The sequence below is a fragment of the Acinonyx jubatus genome, chromosome D4, assembly GCF_027475565.1.
Source record: "Acinonyx jubatus isolate Ajub_Pintada_27869175 chromosome D4, VMU_Ajub_asm_v1.0, whole genome shotgun sequence".
Classification (NCBI taxonomy): domain Eukaryota; kingdom Metazoa; phylum Chordata; class Mammalia; order Carnivora; family Felidae; genus Acinonyx; species Acinonyx jubatus.
The window spans coordinates 13,873,276-13,898,902 of NC_069391.1; the positions used below are offsets into that span (position 1 = coordinate 13,873,276).

At 43.2% G+C, this 25,627-nt stretch overlaps 1 long non-coding RNA gene across 5 annotated transcripts; it reads right to left on the bottom strand.

The window, feature by feature from the left end:
- Positions 1 to 1,288: 1,288 nt before the first annotated feature.
- Positions 1,289 to 25,483, bottom strand: LOC106986614 (uncharacterized). 5 transcript variants are annotated; one of them, XR_008290982.1, is made up of 6 exons: positions 25,109 to 25,483; positions 24,732 to 24,917; positions 21,278 to 21,416; positions 11,573 to 11,691; positions 6,427 to 6,583; positions 1,289 to 3,900 (listed from the first exon to the last, which is right to left on the bottom strand). It is a non-coding gene; the product is annotated as an uncharacterized LOC106986614 (long non-coding RNA). The 5 variants fall into 5 exon arrangements; XR_008290981.1 differs by having other exon boundaries at positions 1,289 to 3,825; positions 11,573 to 11,694; positions 25,109 to 25,482; XR_008290979.1 differs by having other exon boundaries at positions 11,573 to 11,694; positions 25,109 to 25,482.
- Positions 25,484 to 25,627: the final 144 nt, after the last annotated feature.

A 25,627-nucleotide genomic window follows, 5' to 3' on the forward strand; every position in this document is an offset into this window, starting at 1 on the left:
AACACTTCACTTCTGACACTTCAAATGTGTGGTTGAGGCAGGAGTGGGGTGGTTCACACCAGAAATTCTCTGTAACACCTGTTGGGTATCCTATGATTTAACTCAACTCTAACACTATCTATCTGGAGATAGATCAGATCCCAGATTAAGGGCCCAGTCCCACAAGACTGCTCCCACCCTACTTTGATGCCAGTCATAAGCAGTAGGTCCCCAGGTTACCCACAACTTCTGTCCAATTTGGCAACAAATTAAAAGCTCCCACAACCCCATCCTCAGTTTCAATTAATTTGCTAGAGCTTCTCACAGAACTCAGGGAAACACTTGTGTTAACCAGTTTATGACAAGCTACGATGAAGGATATGGAACAGCCAAATGAACATCCATAGGGCGAGCTCTGGGAGGGGTCCTGAGCACAGGAACTCCTGTCGCCATGGAGCTGGGATATGTCATCCTCCATGTGTGGATGTGTTGGAAAACCTGGAGGCACTCTGAACCCCATACTCTGGGGGCTTCTGTAGAGGCTTCATCACCTAGGCATGATTGATCATTAATTCCATTTCTGACCCTTCTCTCTTCTCAAGAGGGAGTGAGAGGCAGGGCTGAAAGCTCAAAACATCTAATCATGGCTTTGTCTTTCAGGTGACCAGCCCTCATCCAAGAGCCATCCAGGAGCCCACCATTAGAGCAAAAGACACTCCTATCACCCTAGGAAAATCACAAGAGTTTCAGGAGCTCAGTGTCAGGACCTGGGGTGAAAGACCAAATACTAGAACAAAACATGATCCTAGTGCTCCAATAACTTAGGAAATTACAAGGGGAGGCAAACCATAACAGACTCTTAAATACAGAGAACCAATGGAGGGTTGCTAGAAAGGTGTTGGGTGGGGGGATGGGCTAAATGGGCAAGGGGCATTAACGAGGGCACTTGTTGGGATGAGCACTGGGTGTTATATATAAGTGATGAATCACTAAATTCTACTCCCGAAACCATCACCATACTATATGTTAACTAACTTGGGTTTAAATAAATTTTTTTAGAAAAAGGACATTACAAGGGGTTCAGGAGCCCTGTTCCAGGAACCAAGGGCAGAGACCAATACCTATTTTCTACGATCTCACACAAGTGATCAAGTTCAGCATCACTACCAACGGCACACATGACAACATGTGCCTTCTGATGCGATGCCCTAGGAAAACACGGCATCATCTGAATACCATTTTTGCCCAAAGATGTATAACCTGATCAAATAATGAGGCGATACTACACAAGCCTAAATTGCGGGACATTTTCTTTTTTTTTTTTTTTTAATTTTTTTTTTCAACGTTTTTTATTTATTTTTGGGACAGAGAGAGACAGAGCATGAACGGGGGAGGGGCAGAGAGAGAGGGAGACACAGAATCGGAAACAGGCTCCAGGCTCCGAGCCATCAGCCCAGAGCCTGACGCGGGGCTCGAACTCACGGACCGCGAGATCGTGACCTGGCTAAAGTCGGACGCTTAACCGACTGCGCCACCCAGGCGCCCCAATTGCAGGACATTTTCTAAAACAACTGTCCTAGACTCTTCAGAAATGGCAAACACATGAAAGACCACCTGCCCCCCTGCCAGAAGTGGGGAGAATTGTTCCAGGTTAATGGAGACTAAAGAGACATCGCAATTAAATGCTTTCTATACTTCTAGATGAAAACTAAAAAGCTATAAAGGATGTAATCAGGCCGACTGGAGAAATTCAAACATGGACTATTTTTAGGTATTATCAATCTTGTATTTGTTGAGTGTGACAGTGACATCATAATGGTGGAAAGAAGTGTTTTTGTTCGTAGGAGACACATGCTGAAGATTTCAGGAGTGAAGAGTTTTCACATCAGTAGCTTTTAAATGGTTCAGGGGAAAAGTGAGTGTGTGTGTGTGTGTGTGTGTGTGTGTGTGTGTGTGTGTGTACATGCACACAGGGATAAAGCAGCTATGGGAAAATTGGTGAACCTACACGAAGTGGGGGTTTACTGTAGAGTTCTCCCAACTTCTCTGTTTATCTGAATTTCTTAAAATATAAAGCTGAGGGGAAAATGGAGACAAAATAGTGACAGTCCCTAAAAAGCTATTTGATGAGATAACATTAATAATGGGCCTGGCACACAGTAGATGTTCAATAAAACACAGCTAGTATTGGGGGGTAATAGTTACTTAAGAACAAACAACCAAATCTTTGCAAAGCATCGCTTATTATCCATTCAACAAACATACACTCAGCAGCACCTCATATGTGCAAAGTCTGTGCTAGGAGCTGCGGACAGAGGGAGGAAAAAGACACATTCTTTTCTGATGGGGAGCTTATAAGACGATGGAGGAAGACAGAAGAGCAGGTGACTACAACATTTGTCCAGAGAGGACAAGTGAGGCTCGGTGAAGGAGTGACTGATCGCTTCAGGTTAAGAGCAAGTAGTTGGCGCTAGTGGTCTGCTTCCTGGATGCAATGGTACAGTAGCCAACAGGTTGCACCTGAGTTCCTAGGGGCACCAACCATCGCCCAGATGGACCAGCTTACCTCTGTATTGAGTTCCTGGTCATAGAATGTCCGGACCAATACAGGGATGAACTTCTGTCTGGAATGTGAGAATCGAAATTCTCCAGCTGGGAGTGCCCTGCCCAAGCTCCAGTCACATTGGCCTTCCTTTGGTTTCTCCAGGTAACCTGGGTCCACCTTGCTGAGGGCGTTTTAGGGCTCTCCTCACTCTAACTGATGCTGCTTCCCCTGTGCCTCAGATCCCTTCCTCAGAGACCTTTCCTCAGCTTTCTCAAGGCTCCTGATGCATTCTGGGTTTCTTTTCCTCATAGCTCTGCTTCAGTTGTAAATAATTCATTTTTGCAAAAGTATCTGTTCTGTGTCCAACATCATTACACTATAAACTCCAAGAGACCAAGAACTGCCTCTCTCACATTCACACTGGTCTCCCTAGCACCTGCACGGTGCCCAGCATGCGTAGTATGAAATAGACATTGTTGAATGAATGAGGAGTCTGGGAAATCCCTGTGGGTTCTCAGAGAAGAGAATGGAAAGGGAACACACATTTTTTTAACTGTCTAATAAATGCCAGGCTCTGTGCCAGGCAGTCCACATCCATCATCTTATTGATTCCTCAAAGATACTGTGAGATGTGGGTATCACCACCCCCATTTTACAAATGAGGAGATGAGGATTTGGATGCTACATATCTTGCCAAAGGACTGGCAAATGCCAGCAAAGCCAGGATTCAAACCTAGCGTGGTTATTTTCAAAGACACCCCCATAGTCCCCTTCATACCTGCACCTTTGTGGAGGGAGCCAAGATGGCGGAACAGCATGGAAGTTTTCTGTGTGTCTCATGTCCACGAAATACAGCCAGACCAACACTAACCCATCCTGCACACCTAGAAAACTGATCTGAGGTTTAATACAACAACGTGCACAACCTGAACCACAGAACTCAGCAGGTACATGGCGTGGAGAGGTGATCTTGGGGAGAGAGAAGCCGCGGAGGGCAGGGTGGTGCTTTTGCATGTGGAGAGAGGACAGAGATGGTGGGGAGAACACGGGAAAAGCACCCCTCCCCAAAAGCAGCTGGAGAGAAAGTGGAAAATTGGAAACAGCCGCAGGGACTGAACTTAAAAGGGAGAAAGGAGAAAGGAGAGGGTTTAAATTCCATTAAGACTGTAAACAGGGGGAGTGTAGAGTCTGCAACTCCACAGCTCGATATCTGGCAGTGCTCTGGTGGCAAGGGCGAATCCCCAGGAGCAGAGTGGGGTCCGGGAGGTTCTCGGGCCACATGGGGAGAAGCAGCTCCATTGCTGGAAGGACATTTGGTAGACTGTTGAGGCCACCTGGGCCCAGCAGACCCCAGAGAAAGGCCACATTCGCTGGTGCTGGAACAAGGTCGTTAAGAGTGAAGCCTGGTGCCAGATGTGTGTTGTGATTTTCCATAATCCCTGAAATCCTGCTGTTACACTATCTAGCAAACTTTTTCTGGGGTGGGCTGGCACCCAGCCGCAGTCTCTGGGCTTTGACAGCAGCATGGTCCCACAAACGTTCCTGGGTGCAGCCGGCACCCAGCCATTGCTCAGTGAGACCCTCCCCTAGAGGGGCGAATGGGTCAAAGCCGCAATCCCTCAGAAGTAAGGGGCCGCGGAAAACAGCTACATCTGAGACAAAACTCAGGAGAGAGGTACTACCTGGGGCTTGGTCATGGACAGTGTAAAAAGCTGGGAGTGGACAAAAACTGAAGACAAAGGACAGATGTGCAATTGCTGATCGGGGAGAACAGAGTTCCGATACTAGAGACTGGGTAGCTGGGTGATGCCATTTTCAACACTCCTGCGCACGCTGGTATGCACCTACAAGCGCCACAACAATCCACCCCAGTAGGCTAGCAGCGCCATCTAGTGGAGAATGAAGCTGTTACGCTAAGCCCCGCCCAACTGGGACAACCTCGCTGTTCAACAGAAGTCTCACCGCCTGGTTAGTTTATGGACTATAAAGCACTTCATAGTCTGACTTCTAGGGTAAAACGAAGTAATTTCGGTCATATGTCAGTCTGTTAGGTCCATCTATTTAATTTTCTTTTTTCTTTCTTTCGCCTTTTCATTTCTTTTCTTTTTCTTGAATACAGAAAGAGAAAAAATTCATTTTTATTTTCAATTTTTATTAAAAATATTTTTAATTTTTGTACTTTTTTTTTACTTTTGTGTAAATTTTTTCAAATTCTATTTTACTTCCATCATTTCATTTTAGTCTACTTCAGTGTATTCATTTTTTCAAATTTTCAAACGATTTCCTTTTTTTTTTCTTCTTTCCCCTTTTTTCTCTAATCTATCAAGCACTTTCAACACCCATACCAAAACACACTTAGGATCTAGCATCATTTATTAAATTTTGTGTGTGTGTTTAATTTTTTAATTTTAATATTTTTTAACTTTAATTTTTAAAAAATTTTTTCTACCTCATTAAATCCTTTTCTCCCTTCAAAATGATGAAACGAAGGAATTCACCCCAAAAGAAAGAGCAAGAAGAAACGACAGCCAGGGACTTAACCAACACAGATACAAGCAAGATGTCTGAACCAGAATTTAGAATCACAATAGTAAGAATACTAGCTGGAGTTGAAAATAGATTAGAATCCCTTTCTGCGAAGATACAAGAAGTAAAAACTAGTTAGGATAAATTAAAAATAACTGAGCTACAATCATGAATGGCTGCCACGGTGGCAAGGATGGATGAGGCAGAACAAAGAATCAGTGATATAGAGAACAAATTATGGAGAATAATGAAGCAGAAAAAAGAGGGAGATTAAGGCAAAAGAGCATGATTTAAGAATTAGAGAAGTCAGTGGCTCATTAAAAACGAACAACATCAGACTCATAGGGGTCCCAGAGGAGGAAGAGAGAGAAATAGGGGTAGAAGGGTTATGTGAGCAAATCATAGTGGAAAACTTTCCTAACGTGGGGAAAGACACAGACATCAAAATCCAGGAAGCACAGAGGACTCCCATTAGATTCATACCTGCACCCCTGTCTGACGCTTTTGCACAGATTTGGCCCCATCACTGGAAACCAGAAAGATCACGATAACAGTCCTAACAACCGTGCCTACGTTGGGGAAAATTGCCTTTGTGAAAAGCATGTTCACAGGCGTTATCCTTTTCAGTCTTATCATTGGTGTAACAATTGGTATGTGCCTAAGTAATTTCTGATGTGTGTTTTTTGTTTTAACAAGTGGGATCTTGTGCACAGTATCCTTTTGTCTTTCAAACTCATTTGTGGAGGTTTTGCCACATGTTTTAAAGCATTTAGTAGTCAAATTTGTTAAACGTTTATGATTTGTTTTATAAATCATAGAACTGATTTACTCATATTTTTCCTAAAGTCTACTTATTTATTGATTTTATCTTAAAAAAAATTTTTTTAAACATTTAAGTGTTTGGTCCATTGGTGATAAGGTAGCAAATTCAGTTTTCTCTTTTTCACATGGCCTAGCTAATTATATCACCTCCATTGATGGACTAATCCAAAGGGCTTACTTCTGATGGGTCCCCATTACTCCCTCTGGTATTCAGACTAAAAACAACACTGGTGTCAGAGAGGCTCAAAAGAAAGGCTCTATTTATTTCTGAAAGAATTCAGAACACTCTGAGGAGAGCCCCAGTTCTGCCCTAACTCACAGGATGGCCTTGCACAGTTCCTTTCCCCACTGGGCACCTTGCTCTGAGTTTAAATATCTGCCCTACAGGGCAAAGAGAGAGGGTACAAAGTAATCTCTGGCATTGACAATTATTCATCTAAAAGAGTCCTGAAAAATTCTTGCCTTAAGAAGAAGTGTTAATTAAAATAACACCAAGAAATCTTTTTTTTTTTTGTAATCTATCAGGCAAACACTAAAAAGATTGATGTACTTACTCACTGTTGGCAAAGATGTGGGAAAATAAACTCTGCTAAGCTGGCTGCTAATGGGAGTGTAAATTGATTCCGCTTTTTGGAGGAGGGCATGTTGGCCACATTTATTGAGGGTAAAATGCACACATCCTTGAACCCAGCTAGTCCACTTCGAGGAATTCTGAAAAGTAGAGGATGACATAAAGATATTTTCTGAAACGTTCATCATTGAAAAAAAAAGAAAACTGGAAACAACCCAAATATGCATCAATCAAAAGTTGGATAAATGATGATATAATGTCATAGTTAGGGGTGTTAAAAAGAAAACCACACGTCCAAAAGAGAGTCGATTACACTAGGCCATGTCACCAAACTGGGGCTCAGTAGCTAACCTAATTGCAGTCTCAACCTCCCCCAGAGATAGTTTTCAGAGGTCAGTTAGCAATATGCTCAGCACCAATAAGTTGATCTGTCACATGGGCCCTCTCTAGTCCCCAAAGGGAGATGAGATAATCCACCCATTAAGACCCTTTTGTCCCCCAAAGGAAGGTGACCTCACCCAAAATAATCCTTTCTCCTGTTATGATTTCCTTGCCCTGTCTTTAAAAACCTTTCCCTTTTGGGGTGCCTGGGTGGATCGGTCAGTTGAACGTCTGACTTTGGTTCAGGTCATGATCCCACAGTTTGTGGGTTCTAGCCCCGTGTTGGGCTCTGTGCTGACAGTGTGGAGCCTGCTTCAGGTTCTCTGGCTCCCTCTCTCTCTGCCCATCCCCTGTTTGTACACTCTTTCAAAAATAAACATTAAAAAATAATCATCATCAAATAAAAAGCTGTCCCTTTCTGTAGCCCTTTGAGCTGCCCTCTACTTGCTAGATGGGATGCTGCCCAATTCACAAATCGATTCATAAAGCTAATTAGATCTTTAAAATTAACTTGAACTTTTGTTCTTTAACAGGGGGTTGAATTCTGGCTTCCCCACTTCCTAGCTATGTGGCATCGTGCAAGTTACTTAACCTCTCTGTATCTTTCTCATTAGTAAAAATGGAGTGACGATGGAGTCTACCTCACAGTCTTCTTGTGAGGATTAAATAATATAATACTCATATCTCTGTGCCTGGCACATAGTAAGCACCCCCAAAATATGAGCTATTATAACCCTAATATACATTTGGGTGAAAAATTGGAAGTTTACTGAGTGTCCTTTCAATGGAATATTGGATGCTATACTTGATTTTACAGGGGTCTAAGTCTTTCACTGTCTTTGACTAGGCTATTTCACAACCCTGCAAATTTCAGAAAAGTTACGGTAATGCGAACTATTCTTGCCCACAGAAATGCAAATTGATCTTGGCCTGAAAATGTACAATTTTAAGAGATGATTTCAAACACCACTTTATTGCTCTAAAGATAATAACTGACTCTGCATCTATTGGCAAATTTATGTATAGATCTAGATATAGATAGATCTGATTCTCCTTTGAACTGGCTTTAGTTTATTATTGGTTCTTTCATTAATTACTGTTAAATACAATCTTTGACAGGGGCACCTGGCTGGCTCAATCAGTAGAGCATGCAATGCTTGATCTCAGGGTTTTAAGTTTGAGGCCCATGTTCAATGTAGAGATTACTTAAAAATAAAATCTTTAAAAAAATTACAATCTTTGACAAGTGTTCATTTTATGTTTGTAAGCAAGTCACAATATTGACTTTTTAAAAATTGTAACAGTGTTTCTAGTATGATCCTATCTTCACTATAGAGATACATGTCTTTATATTCCTTAGAGAAAGCCAAGAAGGATGAACATAAAAATGTTTATGAAGACTATCTCAGGCGGGTGCCTGGCTGGCTGTCAGTGGAGCGTGTGACTCTTGATCTCAGGAGTTGTAAGTTCGAGCTCCCCATTGGATATAGAGATTACTTAAAAATAAAATCTTGAAAAAAAAATAATATCTTGAGCAGGTGTAGGTAAATAATACAGTAAAACCTTGGTTCACGAGCATAAATTGTTCTGGAAACATGCTTATAAGCCAAAGCACTTGAATATCAAAACAAATTTCCCCAGAAGAAATCATGGAAACTCAGATGATTTGTTCCACAACCCAAAAATATTCATACAAAAATTATCGCAATACTGTAATATAATAAAGAAAATACAAAATATAAAGAAAAATAAATAAATTAACCTGCACTTCCCTTTGAAAACCTTCGTGGCTGGTGTGAGGGAGACAAGAGAGAGGAGGGTTATTGTGTAGGACGACTTTCACTGTCACCAATGGAATCACTGCTCTCTATTGGCTCAATGGAATCTTCTTTTCGTGCAACTTTAACAAGACACCTATCCAATGACTTAGAATGAAGCAAAGCATTCCTAAGCTTATCCTTCTATGGAAAAGCAAAGGACCGTCCATAGGTGCTCTGAAGTGACAAAAAATACACTAGTGCCAGTTGTGGGCACCCCTTCCAACGTTCTGAAAAATCACTGATTTCTGCCAAACACCATAGCCTGAGACCGAGCATCTGAGCATGGGAGACATCACCCACAATCTCACAGCAAGAGAGAGAAGAGAGAGAAGAACTATTGGCTCAGCTGTGATCATGTGACATTCAGTGCCACATACTACCTGTTTGTACTACTTGTATTGCAAGACATCGCTTGTTTATTAAGTTAAAATTTATTAGAAATGTTTGCCCGTCTTGTGGAACACTCGCAGAACAAGTTACTTGCAATCCAAGGTTTTACTCTATTTCAGTTGACTTTGACTCTCTTCTTTGTACATTTCTATACTGTCCAAAAATTTTCATGCTGAACATCTGTTTTATGACAAGTTAAAAACAAAACAAAACAAAAACATTCTCCTTTTTTTTAATTACATAGTTTTCATTTTTTTTTAAATAACATAGTTTTCTTTTTTTTTTTTTTTTAATGTTTATTTATTTTTGAGAGGGAGAGAGAGACAGAGCTCAAGAGGGGAAGGGCCAGTGAGAGAGGGAGACACAGAATCAGAAGCAGGCCCCAGGCTCCAAGCTGTCAGCACAGAGCCCAACGTGGGGCTCTAACTCACAAACCGTGAGATCATGACCCGAGCCGAAATCGGATGTTTAACCGACTGAGCCACCCAGGCGCCCCAAAAACATTCTCTTTTTTAAAAGACATAACAGAAAACTCTCCGGCTGGAACCAGTCATTTGGGATGGGATGAGAGAGAGTTAAAACAGGTCAAGTGTGAGCAGCTTCCTCACTCTCTAGGGCTCTGTGTTTGGTTATTTAGGTAAGGAAACCCCTTGGGAAGTGGGGAGCCCAGTTTAATTACCAGCAGACCTGTTTTTCCTGACATAGGGCACTCAGGCCCAGAACAATCTCAAGGGGCAAAGCCTCAAAGTCTTCTTAGTGACTGGGCTGGGGGTGGTCAAGTCTGAGGCTTGGACTTCAGTGCTGGCTCTTTCAGCCTCTTTGATCTTGAGCTGGTCAATTAATTCAGGCTCCAGCCACAGAAACAGAAAGTCAGCCCTGGAGGAGACTCTGATCCCTTCCTACTACTGAAATGAAAACAAGGAGAGGGGAAGGAAACAGCAGAGGTCACAGAGAAAATTAGGAGTCACTCTAGCACTAGAACCCCAGAATCCCAAGTTCTGGCCCAATGAGCTTCTACTCACTATAGTGAGTTGACTGTGAGGGGCCTCCAATGCTAAGCCAAGAAGACTAGCCCAAGAGAGGCAGGCATGTTGAACAGAACAAGCCAGGGCCAAGGTCAGGGCTGTGCTTTAGGAAAAGTCTTCTCACAGAATGGGGGAGGGGGTGGGGGTGGGGGGGGGAGGGAGCTGTTGGCACACCCCTCCCCCATCTGGTGGCTGGGCCAGGAAAGGGAGGCTACTCTTGTGACTGAACACTTTACAGACCTTTAATAAATTGCCATTGCAAAGCTGCCTGCCATTTTAATTACACTGGAAGAGAAAACGGACTGCACTTTTTTTGTTGAGGAAAAACAGTGTTGGGGACTTTTGTTACATGAGGAGAGATGGAGATCTCCCTTGAAATGGAGCCCTGTGGGACAATAAGGTGACATAAAGGAAAGACTGAGCTCCTGGTGGGTCTGGAATTGGCTCTTCTTGGGGCTGGAGCTCGGCTGGGTCAAGGGGCCTCTCCTTGTGGTCCCTGCCAGGAACTGGGGAGAGAGGCGCCATCCCCCTTCCCGGGGACTGAGGAGGCCAGGCCAGGCCATGGATTCTGTCATCCGGTCTTAAGTTCCTCATTGTTATGTGCAGTGTTCCCTAGCCTTGAGGCCCTAAATTGCACAATTTTGCCATTTCAATGGACTACCTACATTACTGTTCACTTAATATTTTTCTGTAAGTCTACTCACTTTCAATAATAAAGACATTTATGAGGTTACATCAATGGGAAATCAGCGTCATTTCCATAAAAATAAATACAAGGAAAACAAAACAGTGTGATTAAACTCTAGCTAGATACTGTTGCCTGCTCTCTTGTTAGAAAGGGAGACTAGCACGTGTTAGAGAACTTTTACAAGGATATTAGATACTCCAGGAGGCTTTCCTGATTTATTCAGAGGAAATGGAAGATAATGGAAAATAGAATGACTATCGCACAATGTGGTTCGGTGACTTAATGCCTTTGTGTGAAGCAGCTCCAATGAGATGGGGTTCCTCCCCTATAAGCCAGACTTTGGACGGGGCCCTGCTCTCCCACCAACTAGCTGAGTGACTTTGGGAAAGTCCCTCACCCTCTCTGAACGCCTGATTCCTCACCTGTGAAAGGGAAATGCTGGCAGAAGTGAATCCAGAGGCTTCTCTGAGAGATAATAATGGTGATAATAATGAGGATGATAATGATGCTATCAGGAAGGCATTGGTAAAATTCCTTAAGCTAAACCTTGCAGTGTTAGGTATGCTTTGGGGAGCTGCGTTAGTAGTCTGGGTCTTTGAGCAAAAGAAGAGCGAACAGCTGCAGACAGGCCAGCAGATGAGCTGCCTGGTCAACAGAAATTAGCAACCTACTAGGATGGATTTGTGGAACATTAAAGCGTTCCCTGGGTTGGAAGAAATGTCAAGGAAGTAAAACTGAATAAGGATACTGGACCTCTGATGGTCATGCAGGACAGGTGTTTGGACAATACTGGCTGAGTATTAAAGTGAAGGATAACTGGTGCACCTGGATGGCTCAGTTGGTTGAGTGTCCGACTCTTGATCTTAGCTTGGGTCTTGATCTCAGGGTTGTGAGTTCAGGCCCCATGTTGGGCCCCACATTGGGCTCCACGTTGGGCGTGAAGCCTACTTAAAAAAATAAACAAATAAAAACAAAAATAAATAAGGTGAAGGATAACTACTAATAGCCAAACAACGAGGAGATGAGTATTACAGTTATTGTCCTCCACTTTACACACAAGGAAAACGAGACTATAATATTAGGTGACTGCCAGAAAATTCATAGCAAAATTCCACTCCATGCTTTCATTCTTTTCAATATTTCAACAAATGCCTGAACATGCTTAAGCCCTGGGGCAGGGCAGCAATGGGATAGATACATACGAAGGAGGAGGAGGAGGAGGAGGAGGAGGAGGAGGACGAGGAGAAAAAAGAGGAGAAGGAGAAGGAGAAGAAGAAGAAGAAGGAGGAGGAGGAGGAGAAGAAAGAGAAGGAGATTTGCAAAAACAAAATGGACAATATGATCTTGTTTACGTAAAAGAAAAAAACAGCAAAGTTATATCTTCGTGTATATGCATCCATACGTACAGAGGCTTAGAAATAGATCTGATAGCAGTGTTAATGATTGGGTGGAGTCAGGTAGGGAAACAGGGGACTTTAGCTTTACCTGTACTGTTTGAGGTAGTAGTAATAATAATAATAATAAGTTTCTATATTATTTGGCTTATTAAAAAATTAAAAATGACGGTCATGAGCTGAATTGTGTTCCATCCCCAAATCATATGATGATAGCCCTAACGTCAGTACCTGAGAATGTGGCTGTATCTGGAGATAAGGTTTTTAAGAGGTAATGAAGCCAACACGAGGTCATCAGGATGGGCCCTAATCAAACACGACTAGCCTCCTTATAGGCAGAGGAAATTTGGGACCCAGAGACACACACAGGGAAGACCACGTGAAGACACAGGGAGAAGACGGCCATCAGCAAGCTGAGGAGTGAGGCCTCAGAAGAAACCAACCCCCAGACATCTTGGTCTTGGACTTTCAGCCTCCAGAATTGTGAGAAAATAAATTTCTGTTGTTTAAGCCACCCAATCTGTGATATTTGTTATGGCATCTGTAAATGAAAAAAAAAATTCAATAACACTTGTTCAGGATGGTAAGGAAGCCTTTATTCTGGACTAGTGTTAGGTATAGGGGCTGTGAGGGGATTTTACAATGGGGGAGAGAGATGGGCTCAACTCCAAGCACACCACGGGCTAGTAGGAATTTGTAGCCAGGGAGTAGCGTGGGGTCAGGGGATGGAAATTTACTAAGAGGAAACAACAGGGATTAGGGGGGCTACTGGCTTTATCGACCTAACAGGATTTTAACTGAAGACAGGTGCTTGAGACATCACTCGATGGATGGTGGAGGATGAGGAACCTGATTGGACGGTGAGGGTGATCAGGTATCAAGAGTTGGGGGTTCTTGCTAAAATGACTTAGTAGGGATCTTACTAAAACTGAATTTTATAGCAAAATGCACAGATGGGTCTAAGAGAAGGTCCAGGAGGGTGACCAAAGTTAGCTCAAGCAAAGAATTTTTGTCACAGTCCCAGCAAATTAATACAATGACCAAAGTAAGTTCCTGACTTCCAGGCGTTCTAGCCTTGTGGGAGAAGCAGCTAATGGTAGAACCTCACTATGATACTGGGAAAACTGGGGGATGTACTGCAAATGCACAAATGAGGTACTGCAAATACATGGACCTGGGGGTGGGGGGACAGAATTGAGTCTGGCAGGTTTCACAGAGGAAGTGGCTTTTGAGCTGGGCCTTGAATGATGTGTAGCAGAAGGAACTTGGGGGTATGTTGGTGGTTGGAGGGGGGATGGGAAAGATGGGGACTATTTCTGGAGGAAACACGTAAGTAAAGGTCTGGCAGTGAAGATCTGTCCTGGGTCAGGTTAAGACGGGGGAGCCACACCTGAGCACAGGCTTTATAAGAGGACTGGGGAATGTAGCTGAAAGTGTTCTTTGGAAGGGGCCATTTGTCGGCTATTGGCCATCATGGAGGGAGTAACAGCATCATATTTGCTTTGTGGGAAGACCACCCTGACAGTCCATGAACCGGGGGTTGAAAAGTGACGGTCCGAGCACCTTTCAGATCCACAGAAATGCTTTGTTTGACACACCTCGTTTTTTTTTTTAATTAACTGTTCTAACAGTTCACAAATTATAACTATTTGATTTAAATAATTTAATCAATAATTTATTAACAGAATTTGAATTTATATAATATTTATAATAAATAACATTAATTTATACAGACCAAGAAAATAAAATTAATTGTAATTATGTTAACTTATACATAAATTATAAATATTATTAATAAATTGGAAGAACTTGTAAAATTTCAGAGTTTTTTGAAAATCTTTTAATGGGCATTGTGGCTTGAATTGTGTCCCACATCAGGTATGTTGAAATAGTCCTAACCCTTAGTACCTGTGAATTTGACCTAATTTGGAAATAGAGTCTTCGCAGATGCAATTAAGATGAGGTCATGCTGGAGCAAGAGAGGCCCTTCATCCAATATGAACTGTGTCCTTATAAGCAGAGACAAGGGACACAGAAACACTAGCGGAAAAATGCCATGTGGCTGATGACAGAAGCAGAGATCGGAACAATGTACCTTGAAGCCAAGCAAGAGCAAGGATTGACAGCCACCATCAGAAGCTAAAAGAGGCAAGGAAAGATTCAACCACTTAATCCTCCTCACAACATTATATAAAAACCTCATGCTACAGATGAGAACACTGAGGCTCAGAAAGGTTACATGGCTTAGATGATAAGAACTGACACTGCCCCATTGCCTACTAGGTGCCAGGCACTGAGCTGAGCTCTTAATGTGTGAGCTCACTGAATCCTCACAATACCTTTGAGGTAGGTATTATCATTATCCCCAATTATTTCCCCTCTTCCCTGCTGTGATGAGGAAAGTGAGGTACCAAAGGGCAAGTAACTTGCTCAAGTTAGTCACCACTGAAGCTGGATGATGGATGTAGCACTCCACTCCATGCTTCTGTCTGGATCCACAGCCCTTGCTCTACAAAGGCGCAGACTTGTTAGTTAAGGGGTTGTTTACCTTTCATTCATTTGTTCATTGATGAATGCTCTAATGCTTGATGTGTTTTTGAAGGGGGCAGCTGGGTATAGCACGGAAAACATAGGCTCAAGTGTTCAGAGTCTTGGGTTCTGGTCTAGCCTGGGCCTCAGTTTCCCCATATGTGAAATGTGGGGATTCTACTGGCCAATCTTGAAGGTCCCTTCTTGCACCAAGAGTCTATATTTCGGTGATTCCCCAGCCTTGGGAAGAAGTTACCGATCACTAATACAATAGCTCAGGATGCTAACTCATTGGCCAACGTCTCCACAAATGACAGACAAAGCCAGGATTTTAATCCAAGTACACTTGACTCTCAAAGCTTCTGCACTTCCTCCTGAGTTCGGAAAAGAGAGGAACTAAAACAGAGGCCCAAGGACATACAACTGCCAAACCAGATCTGTGCAACACAACTGGGACCACTGACCAAAGCCCAGGAGTTCTGACTGGGGAGCTGGCCTGGCATAGGCCTGTTACACCCTCTTGTGGAGCATGTCTGAAATGCTCCGTTCTGCCTGCTTTTTCATTTCGGTACCAGAATAGATGTAGGAATCCCGGAAGCAGGAAGTAGTTGTCCTAACAAATTTGAAAACCAGCAACTCCAGCTATTGTCCTAAAACAGAGACTGTTTGGAGGCGCCTGGGTGGCTCAGTGGGTTAAGCATCTGACTCTTGACTTCAGCTCAGGTCATTATCTCGCTATTCCTGGGTTCAAGCCCCGCGTCCAGCTCCAGGCTGAGAATGCAGAGCCTGCTTGAGAATTCTCTCTCTCTCCCTCTCTCTGTGCCCCTCCCCTACCTCTCTCTCTCTCTCTCCCAAAACTAAATATGCTTAAAAAACAAATTGTTTGAAGGCATCAAATAATACAATAAACTTAAAAGAAGCCCAGCTGCCCTGTATTCATTTATCGATGAAACAGATCATTTGTTGTTTCTGTTTTTACATCTTGTACATACATTCTGTTTTACATCTTGTATCAGGTATAAAGCAGTAACACAAATGTACCTTTCCTCCTTAGTTCACGGTGAGGGAGGTCAGACATTAAACCTGTAAAACCCAGAATACATTCGAAGGCAAGAAAGAATTTTTCCTTCACATTCCCTTTTCCCTGTTTTCTCTCCAATATCTGGAGAAGAAAAGGATCTTTAGCAAGACCAAAGAATGAGAGATGAAGACTTTTAAGCCTAACAATTCATTAAAATTATGTCTATCTGCTCTCAGAAGTTTCATTTGTGTCACAGATGCTGTGTTTTGGGGATTCTAAAATAACTAAGTCCTCACCTATACTGAGGTGCTAGTCCCTCTTCTCCCAGGGAAATCAGCGGCAGTGCCCAGATTTAAGCTTGGAGTCTGCAGGGATCTCCCCCAGGAGGGACCTGACATCGTGGCCACCCAAGAAGGATGGGAATAAGGGGGGCAGGTTATGGTGGAGAGAGATTTTAGATATATTCCTAACCTTCACAACAATCCAATATGGGGTACCATATACCTATTTTACAGACGAGGAAACTAAGGCCCAGAGAGATTCAAAACCTTGCCCAAATCTAAGAGCTAATAGGCTACAGAGTTGGAATTTAAGTGTTAGAAAAGCAATGGATTAGGAATCCAAAGTCTGGTTTTTCATCATAGGTCTAAACTGGCTTGCTGAGCAACTGCTGACCAAGTCAGTTAACATCTCAGATCTCTGTTTTCCCTTCTGCATAATGCAGGCTTGGCTCAAAAGGCGTCCATAGACCCTTTCTGGTCTACCAGTATTTGAGGCTGAGCAGAAAAACAGGATGGGGGCCCTGAGGGGCTCCGATGGACAGGAGGAGAGAGGAGCTCAAGTCCAAGTACAATCATTAGTCACTGAAGAGTGAATCACTGATGAGCGAATGCCCTGTTAACTGTGATGTGTGATCACCTGGCAGCCTCTCATAGCTTGGCTCTCATAGCTTCCTTGGGAAGAGAACACAGAACTTCTGAAACCTCAGATTCCCTTATCCAGCAGACTTTAAAGTTTTAAACAGAAGTACCATCCATTAAAAAAAACTTAAAACATTAACTGCTATGTGAGGGTTTGGGGGGGAGGGGAGGGAGTGTTTAAGGAGGGAAGTGACAGGGTCAGAGACCACCTAATTAGACCTCACAGGGTGCCAGGGAGGTTCAAATACGTGGGCCCTATCCCCTCTCAACCCCTTCCCAAAATGTGTGTGTTTGGGGCGGCACAGCAGGAACGGAAAAGGGAAGGCCCAACCCTTTGCCCTGGACCCTATTCCAGACAGTCTCTCTGATCAGCTGAACCTACAGGAGTCTTGTTCTCCCATTTGTCCCGTTGTCTTTCCCTCTCCCAATTACTTTTATTATTCTGCAGAAACTCTTCTGATCTCAGTTGAATGCTGTGACAGCAGATAAAGGTGTTTTTCTTTCCCAACAGACATGGAGAGACTGCTTCAGGAGCTATTGATGGGCCCTCAGAAATGTAACTGCAGCTACTGTTTCCCGTGGGCTTCTTCATACCAGGCACTCTGCTAAGAGCTTGGCATGCTTTACCTCATTTTCTCTTCACAACCACCAGAGGAATTAGATACTACGATTTCCTCATTTTGGAGGCAAGGAAATGAAGAATTAGAGACCTCATGGAACTTATCCAAAGGCACACAGCTCCTAAGAGGCCAGGCTGGGGCTCAAATCCAATTATGGTGTTGGGTAATTTCTGACCTGTCAGTTTGGGTCCTTCTTGTAGTTGTTGGTTCTGTTATGGTTGCTTCTTCCGCTGTTTCTAAGCCTCGCTCTTTGTTCACCATAGACGGTAGAGGGGAACCCCTTTTCTCCAGTCTGGGTTTCAATTGGGAAGGGTTTTTTTCTAACCTCATTTCCTGCTTCCTCTCCCTGCTTTATCCATTCCTGCGTAGATGAGGGACGGCTCTTTTGATAAATTTGAAAACACCCGGTCGTGCCTATTCAACATTGTCCTTCTTACGGGGAGGGAGCCGCTCCTGGGGCTCTGCCCCCCTTTAGCAGTGGGAGCTGTCCTAGTCTTTGCAGCCCAGGTCTGGGATTCATTATTAGTGGTGCCCTTCAGCTACCAGCTCTGAAAGCTTCTTTGCCAGCCTGGTTTCTTATCACTAGTAAAGGCGATCTTTTTGTTTTCTTCCCCAACCTGTTCAGAACTCAGGCAAAGTAATCAGGATGCTATTTACTCAGAGTCCCTCAGAGAGCCCACATGGCGTAGCCTGAGGGAATTACACCGGTGGGAGAGTTTCACGGTCTGCTGCTAGTTCCAATCCTTATCTTGGTGGCTTCAGAGTAGAACTCCAACTTCCTCAGGCCTTCGAGCGCTATTGCCTGCCCCCTCTTAGGCAAAGGGCAGTGTGGCAGAAATGGCTAGTGGTTTCTCAGTATCTGTTCTTTTCTCCCTCTATTAATAATCGTCCTCCCCAGAATAAAGACTAGATTTCCCAATGTCCCTTGCATTTAGGTGTGGCCACGTGACTCATCAATGCCATGTGAGTAGAAGTGATGAGCACAACTTCTGTATCATACGTGAAAGAGAAGTCACTTTCTATCCACTTCTTTTTCTCTCCTCTACTGGCTGGAATGGGACATGATGGTGGAAGCTATGTTTTGGGGGTAGCAGTGCAATAACCAAGGAAGAGCTTAAAAATTGCCACCTGAAACCTGCCATATCACCCCTAGACTACCTATCCAAACTTTTATGTGAGAGAGGAGTAAACTTCTACCTTGTGAAAATCTCTATCATTTTTCGGTCCCATAGTTACAGCATCTGAACCCATGTATCCTAACTAACACAGGTAGGGGCCCAAGAAGTTGCTTCCCGATTTCGAGGAGGGGTGTAAGGCTCTGGCGCCTGATTCACATGTATGAGGGAATCAGTGAATAAGGGAAAGATAGAAGGATAGAGCATCTGTTGGATACTTGGAATATTCTAGATAACTGTGCCTGGTACTTTCAGTTACACTTTCTCAGTTGACCTAGACAACAATTCCATTGGGGTACATTTATTATTCCATTTTGTAGTTTAGGATCTGAGAAGTAATTTGACTAATGTCAGGTAACTAATAAAATGTTTGCTAGAAATGGAGCTACAGTCACCATGCTTCTTAAAACCATATTCTTTCATCTGCAGCATACTACTCACTCACCAAATATTGTACAACACAATGAAATCTTGCCCCCATTGGAAGCCGACCCTCCATGGGTCTCTTGTTGTTTCCGCACACTTTGTGAGCACAAGGACTATCATTTGTCCCAGACTATTTTTTTCTTTTCTTTTTTTAATCTTTATTTATTTTTGAGAGAGAGAGAGCAGAGGAGGAACAGAGAGAAAAGGAGACACAGAATCCGAAGCAGGCTCTGGGCTCTGAGCTGTCAGCACAGAACCGGACACAGGGCCGTGAGACCATGACCCGAGCCAAAGTCGGACGCTTAACGGACTGAGTCACCCAGGTGTCCCTCCCAGACTATTTTTTCAAGGATGTTTATATACCAAAGAGCCTTCGAAAATAGAAATAGTTTCCCTTCAGAGTAAAGGACAGAAATGCTCACTCTCCACTAGGAAAGATTTGGTTTCCCTAAGCTCAGAGTTCCCTTCCTGTAACATATTGTGTGTTCAGACAGCCAAGAACTGAGGCAAAAGTGTTGATGTATGTGTTGCATGAACTGTTGTGAATAATACAGTCCTTTGTCTCTGACCCAGAGGTTTTGCGTCTTTTTGTGTCTTCTGCTTCTATCCAGGAAACTGCATTAGGCTAAATTATTAGCTTGCAACTAAGGTAAAATCTCAGTTCTTGACAGCACCTGCCATATTTGTACCATGGTGACAGTCACCATCAGTTTGATACACTTGTGTCATATCACACACACACTTTTAACCTACATTATTTCAACTAAATGTAAAAGGTCAACAGAGCAATAAAGAAAATCATACTATTTTGCATGTGATAAAAGAGCCAAATCTGCTATTTTCTTAGTAGATTTCAGTTTATCCTGTAGATCTCCTGGTGTGGTCATTTGCCATAGTAAGTGGGATTCTAAAGTTGAAAGATGCACATTTTTTAGGGGCGCCTGGGTGGTTCAGCTGGTTGAGTGTCAGACTTCAGCTCAAGTCATGATCTCATGGTTCATGGGTTTCAGCCCCACATTGAGCTCTGTGCTGATAGCTTGGAGCCTGGAGCCTGCTTTGGATTCTGTGTCTCCCTCTCTCTCTGCCCCTCCCCCACTCATGTTCTGTCTCTCTGTGTCTGTCAAAAATAAAGAAACATTTTTTAAAAAAAAAGAGAGATGCTGGGGAGCCTGGGTGGCACAGTCGGTTAAGCGTCCGACTTCAGCCAGGTCACAATCTCGAGGTCCGTGAGTTCGAGCCCCGCATCAGGCTCTGGGCTGATGGCTCGGAGCCTGGAGCCTGTTTCCGATTCTGTGTCTCCCTCTCTCTCTGCCCCTCCCCCGTTCATGCTCTGTCTCTCTCTGTCCCAAAATAAATAAAAAACGTTGAAAAAAAATTAAAAAAAAAAAAAAGAGAGATGCACATTTTTTTCACATAACATGGCCTCTAAATCTAAACCACTCACTTCTTTTGTTGGTCAGCCAAAGAGATGGCCATCAGATCTGACACCAGAGGAAAATTAAGAAACAATAAACAGTCTCTAGTGTGGAGCTTTCCTGAGGAATTTAAGTATACTTTTCACCTTATGTAATTCTGCTGTGGTTGTTAGGAGAAGTCATGCCCTAATAAACTGTGATGCCAGAGGATTACAGTTTGGGGGGACTGGTGTAAGATCCATGGGTACGTTGGAGAGGGGACTATTTTAATGGTCAAAACACTTCTTTTCCAATTGACTATATCATGTACTCATCCTTACATTTATGCATTATTTTCTTCTTTTGTATCATGAATTTGCATCGAATCCTTTTTCATATCCAGATACTAAAAAGTCTCATGCTCTTGATTATGACTTCTCTGTCAATCTGCTAAATTTTTAAGTACATCAATTGCTATTTCTTTTTTGGTTGATGTAGTATTTTTTATTTGTTTGTTTTTACTTAATTGAATTATGTATCACTGGAGATTAACCAACTACACTTAAAAGTTGCACTTAAAAATTAGGTTCTTAAATAAAATTCAGAGTACAGATTGTTTTGGTTTTGCTATGTCTTCAATATCATCCAGGAACTAGAATACCAAAATTTTACTATCTGGTTCTAGATTTATGGCAACTCCAAAACCACTGGACAAAACGGGGTGAGTGGAGAGAGAGAGACAGACAGACAGAGAGACAGAGAGAGAGAGAGAGAGAGAGAGAGAGAGAAAATATATAACCTAAGACTAGGAACAAAAATTCTAAAATGCATGAGCAAAATTAACCAATGTAATTAAGCCTATAAAACCAATTAGGAGATGAACTAATTTGGTTTAAATAAACACAATAGATAGATCTGAAAATAACTTCAAATTTTTAGGCTCTGGAGAAAGATAAAGACTAGGAAAACATCGATTTTTATTAAAAAACTATACAAATATAAACAGGGAGAAATGACACAAGAATGGGTAGATATGACAAAGAATCAGTACCTGGAGTGATCCCAATTCTCTCTCCCTAGGAATGGGTAGCCCCTTGTACATTTGCTGTATCTTCCAGCTGACCGCCAGCTTGTGTCATTTACACCACATGCTGATGATGAACATCTCTTTGCTGCGCTCCAATCTAGGACTGAAAAGTCACGGAAGGTATGGGTTGGTGGGGCAGTTTCAGTGCCTCCCCATCTACAGCCCTCCACCATACCATCCAAAGCCCCTTGCCATGTGGTCTCTCTCGTGTGTTTTCCTTTGCCAGAGATGCAACAGCATAGAGCAGATCAGTAAGTCTGATGCTCAAATAGCTACTGGGGAGTTGCCAGTCTCCTCTTCCTATAGGCACACCTAGTCTTCACTAGTGATTCCCTTGGAGCCCTGTTCCCTTGCTTCTAGGAAGGGATATAATCCCCCCATGGAGAGACAGGAAGGGATACGTCTCTTTCCAGAACACCACTCTCCCAAAGGCTGACTCCTCTGTCAACTCTCTATTCTCTCCACTGATTAGTGGTGATGGTTTATCTGTGGGGAGAAGGGATGGGCACGGAGAATGGGTGGGGCGTATCGGAGTGGAGATAGGGCTTGGTGGAAGGGCTGGTTTCTCCAACCAATGGCTCTTTAAATGTCCTCCTGGAAGACAGCTAGTTCCAGTAACTGGCGGTGGGTACCTTATGTACTTTTTGGTTTTTAGATTTGGGCCTCAGCAGCAGTTTCAGGACAGTAGGAAAAATCCCTCTCAATGTCCATTTACACAAATATATATATATTTCCCCCTCCCTTACAAAAAAGGTGTCCATTCATTTATTTTGAGAGGGAGAGAGAGAGAGAGCAAGTGTGAGTGGGTGAGCCACACACACACACACACACAGAGAGAGAGAGAGAGAGAGAGAGAGAGAGAGAGAGAATCCCAAGCAGGCTCTGCACTGTCAGCACGGAGCCCCATGTGGAGCTCCACCTCATGGTTCATGAGATCGCGACCTAAGCCAAAACCAAGAGCCAGAAGCTTAACCGACTCAGCCACCCAGGTGCCTCTCCCCTTTCTTTTATAGTTTAACGAATGTTGGCACACTATTTGCTTTTCTTATTTTTTTCACTTGAAGTATTCCTTAAAGATAGTTCCATATCAGGACATACTATGTGCCTCAGTCTTTTAATTGCTGCATATATTACACAATATGGATGTATTAAAATTTATTAGGGGCACCTGGGTGGCTTAGTCGGTTGAACGTCTGACTTCGGCTCAGGTCATGATCTCACAGTCTGTGAGTTCAAGCCCCGCGTCGGGCTTTGTGCTGACAGCTCAGAGCCTGGAGCCTGCTTCGGATTCTGTGTCTCCCTCCCTCTCTGCCCCTCCCCCACTCATGCTCTCTGTCTCAAAAATAAATAAAAACATTAAAAAATTTATTATAACAGCTCTCTAGTGATGGTTTGTCTCTAGTCTTTTACAAACAGTGCTGTAACCAATATTTTGTGTATATATCTCTTTTCATATAAGCAGCCTTAAAGAAAAAAATTAACTAGGAACCCTAATAGACAGGCATCCAATGGACAGTTCTAATTATGCTGCAGTTGGTCACATACACCTCTCCTTTGAAAATTGTGATTTATTACAAGAATTGACAATATCTATAGTCTTTAATTGTATTGCTTAGCATGTAATAGACACATTACATTCACAACAATGTTTCTCTTCAATGCTGCATCCAGGTTAACCTCTTCCACACAGATTTAAGTAACAATTAGAAATCTATACTTAATGGGGCCCACTGGCTCAGGTCATGTTCTCACCTGAGTTCAAACCTGTGTCAGGCTCTGTGCTGACAATCCAGAGCCTGGAGACTGCTTTGGATTCTCTTTCTCTCTCTCTCTCTCTCTCTCTCTCTCTCTCAATCTCTCCCCCCCACCCTCCCCCACTCATGCTCTCTCTCTCCTTCAAAATTAAATAAACATTAAAAAAATAAAAGGAATCTACACTTAAGCTGCTAACAAGTGGAAATAAGGGATGAAGTCTAGAATGGGGCTTAGGAATGGGTGCTCTGAAGTTATATGTGCCTGAGTTCAAGTCCCAGCGCTACCAATATTTATGTATTTTATAGTTTCTGACCTGTATGACACACAGTTTTATCATTCATAAGATGGGGTGAATATAGTACTGACTTCATGGGGATGTTGCAGGGATTAAATAAGAAAGTATACATGATTCCTAGGTCAGTTCCTACTTCACAGAGGGACTGCACGCAAATTCCCCCAGGGGCCAAGACGGGGAGGAGAGGCAGAGAATGGACTTGGGAGCCAGGCTGTCTGGATTCAAGTCCTGGGTCTGTCACTTCCTAGTTGTGGCTTCAGGCAAGTTACTCTACTTCTCTGGATCTCAGTTTTCTTATCTTTAAAATGGGAGACAAAAAATAAAAATAAAAAACTAAAATATAAATAAAATGGGGATGATGGTCCTCTCTACCTTATAATTTGGTTGCCAACTCAAATCATCAATACAAGGAAACTGCTTAGAACACTGCATGGCACATGGAAACCTAGGTATTATTTTTTTCAAGGTCATCTCTTTCATTCCCCTGCCTCTGAGCAATCATTTACTCCAGAAGCATTTCCTAACCATTTGCTATACATGAAGTTTTCAATTCAGGTGACAATTGGATATATAGAAACTCTCTAGCCAGACCTAAGCTCACAGTTGGACAAGTAAAGGCAATTCGTCCACAGCTTTCATATTTACTTGGCATAGGCGAATTTCTTGATTTCAGAGATGTTAAATTGTGACCGCAAACTATACTTATTGGAGTTAAAGAATACAGGGGAAAAAAAGAATATAGGAATAGAAGCATAGACCTACAGGGCTAGAAGAGATTCCAATATTACCTTATATTGGATTATCACATAATAGCCATTCCTATGATTAAATATTTATATGTCAAGCATTTTGTACATATTACCTCACTTAATTTTCAAAAGGACCCATGTGTGATAGGTACCATTATCCTTATTTTGCAGAAAAGATTGAGGATCTGAGAAATCAAGTGACATGCCCAATGGTGGGCCATTCGTAAGATGAAAATGAGGTATTCGCACACAAGTCTTTCTGAAAATAAGAGGTTTGTAACCTGTCATGCACTTTCCCAAAGAAATCTCACTTGTCTATAGCAAAGATAGCTTATGAAACCTCTTCGGTGTCTAGAGAGAGCTTGAACTTCATTTTGGGTGACTGAGACAGGGCAGTCTTATCCATTAGCTACAACAGGCACGGTGCCCACAAAAATGTTTTAAGTGCTTTTAAAAGTCAGGGGGAAAAAAAGATGAACTTGTAGGTCAAAGAAAATGTTTTGCTGTACAACATTGGTATATTCATCTCTATACCAATTTAGTTGTAAAATGTGAGCTATATAAGAATATGCATGTTTGTACATAAATATACATACGTATATGTTATCTATCTACCTACCTATCTACCCACCTCCACAAACACAAGGCCAATGTGTCGCGGTTCCACGAAAGTCATAACGCGGCCTTGCGAAGTGCGCTAAACTTTCTGGGAAGGGGAGAATAGCAAACCAAGTTGGAGGGTGGGAAGCGGTGGTCAAATTGTGGAAAATGTGCTAACAATTTCTCTGCTCCCATCAAAGGAATCCTAAAAGAGAGGTTAAAAAGACAAAGGTGAAACCGAATAGGAAGCGTCCACGTTCTAGTCGCATGATCTTGGGACCAGTGACTTGATCAACGTGAACCTCAGTTTCGCCATCGATAAAATGGGGATAGGTACCTGGGACCTGGTTAGGGACCAAAGTGCTCGCTGCTACGTAGGAATCGTTCAATACATACACGTTGAGTGAACGCTGTAATTGTATGGTTAGCATTGTGGCCGGTGTACCACATGCGTCCAGTAAGTAGTAGTCGGTGGCATTAAAAATTGTAAAAAGTCCAGAAAAGTGACAAACCTAGCCCTCCAAGACCTACTGGTCTCTCCGTAGTTTCCACGCGAACCTGCGCAGTAACTTCTCTAGAAGGCAAGAGCACGCGAACGCGCTTGCGCGGAAGCGCTTTCCTCCGCCCCTTCAGGCGCCACGGTCAGTGGGGCGGGCCTCGGCGGCGGCGCGACAAGTCCAGAGGGAAGGGCTGAGGAAGGGGCGTGGCTAGGGAGCCAGGCCCCGGCTACCCTCTTCCGGGGCTCCGCCAGCTGCGCGCGCATTCTCCCCCCCCCTTCCCCGCCTTCTTTTGTGGTCCGGCCCATTGCGAGGGTGACAGGAAACCCTGTGCAGGGAGCGCCGCCATCTTGGACCTGCCCGAGGAAGATCCTGAGGGAGCCGCAGGAGCAGTCGCCGCTGCCACCGCTACTGCTGC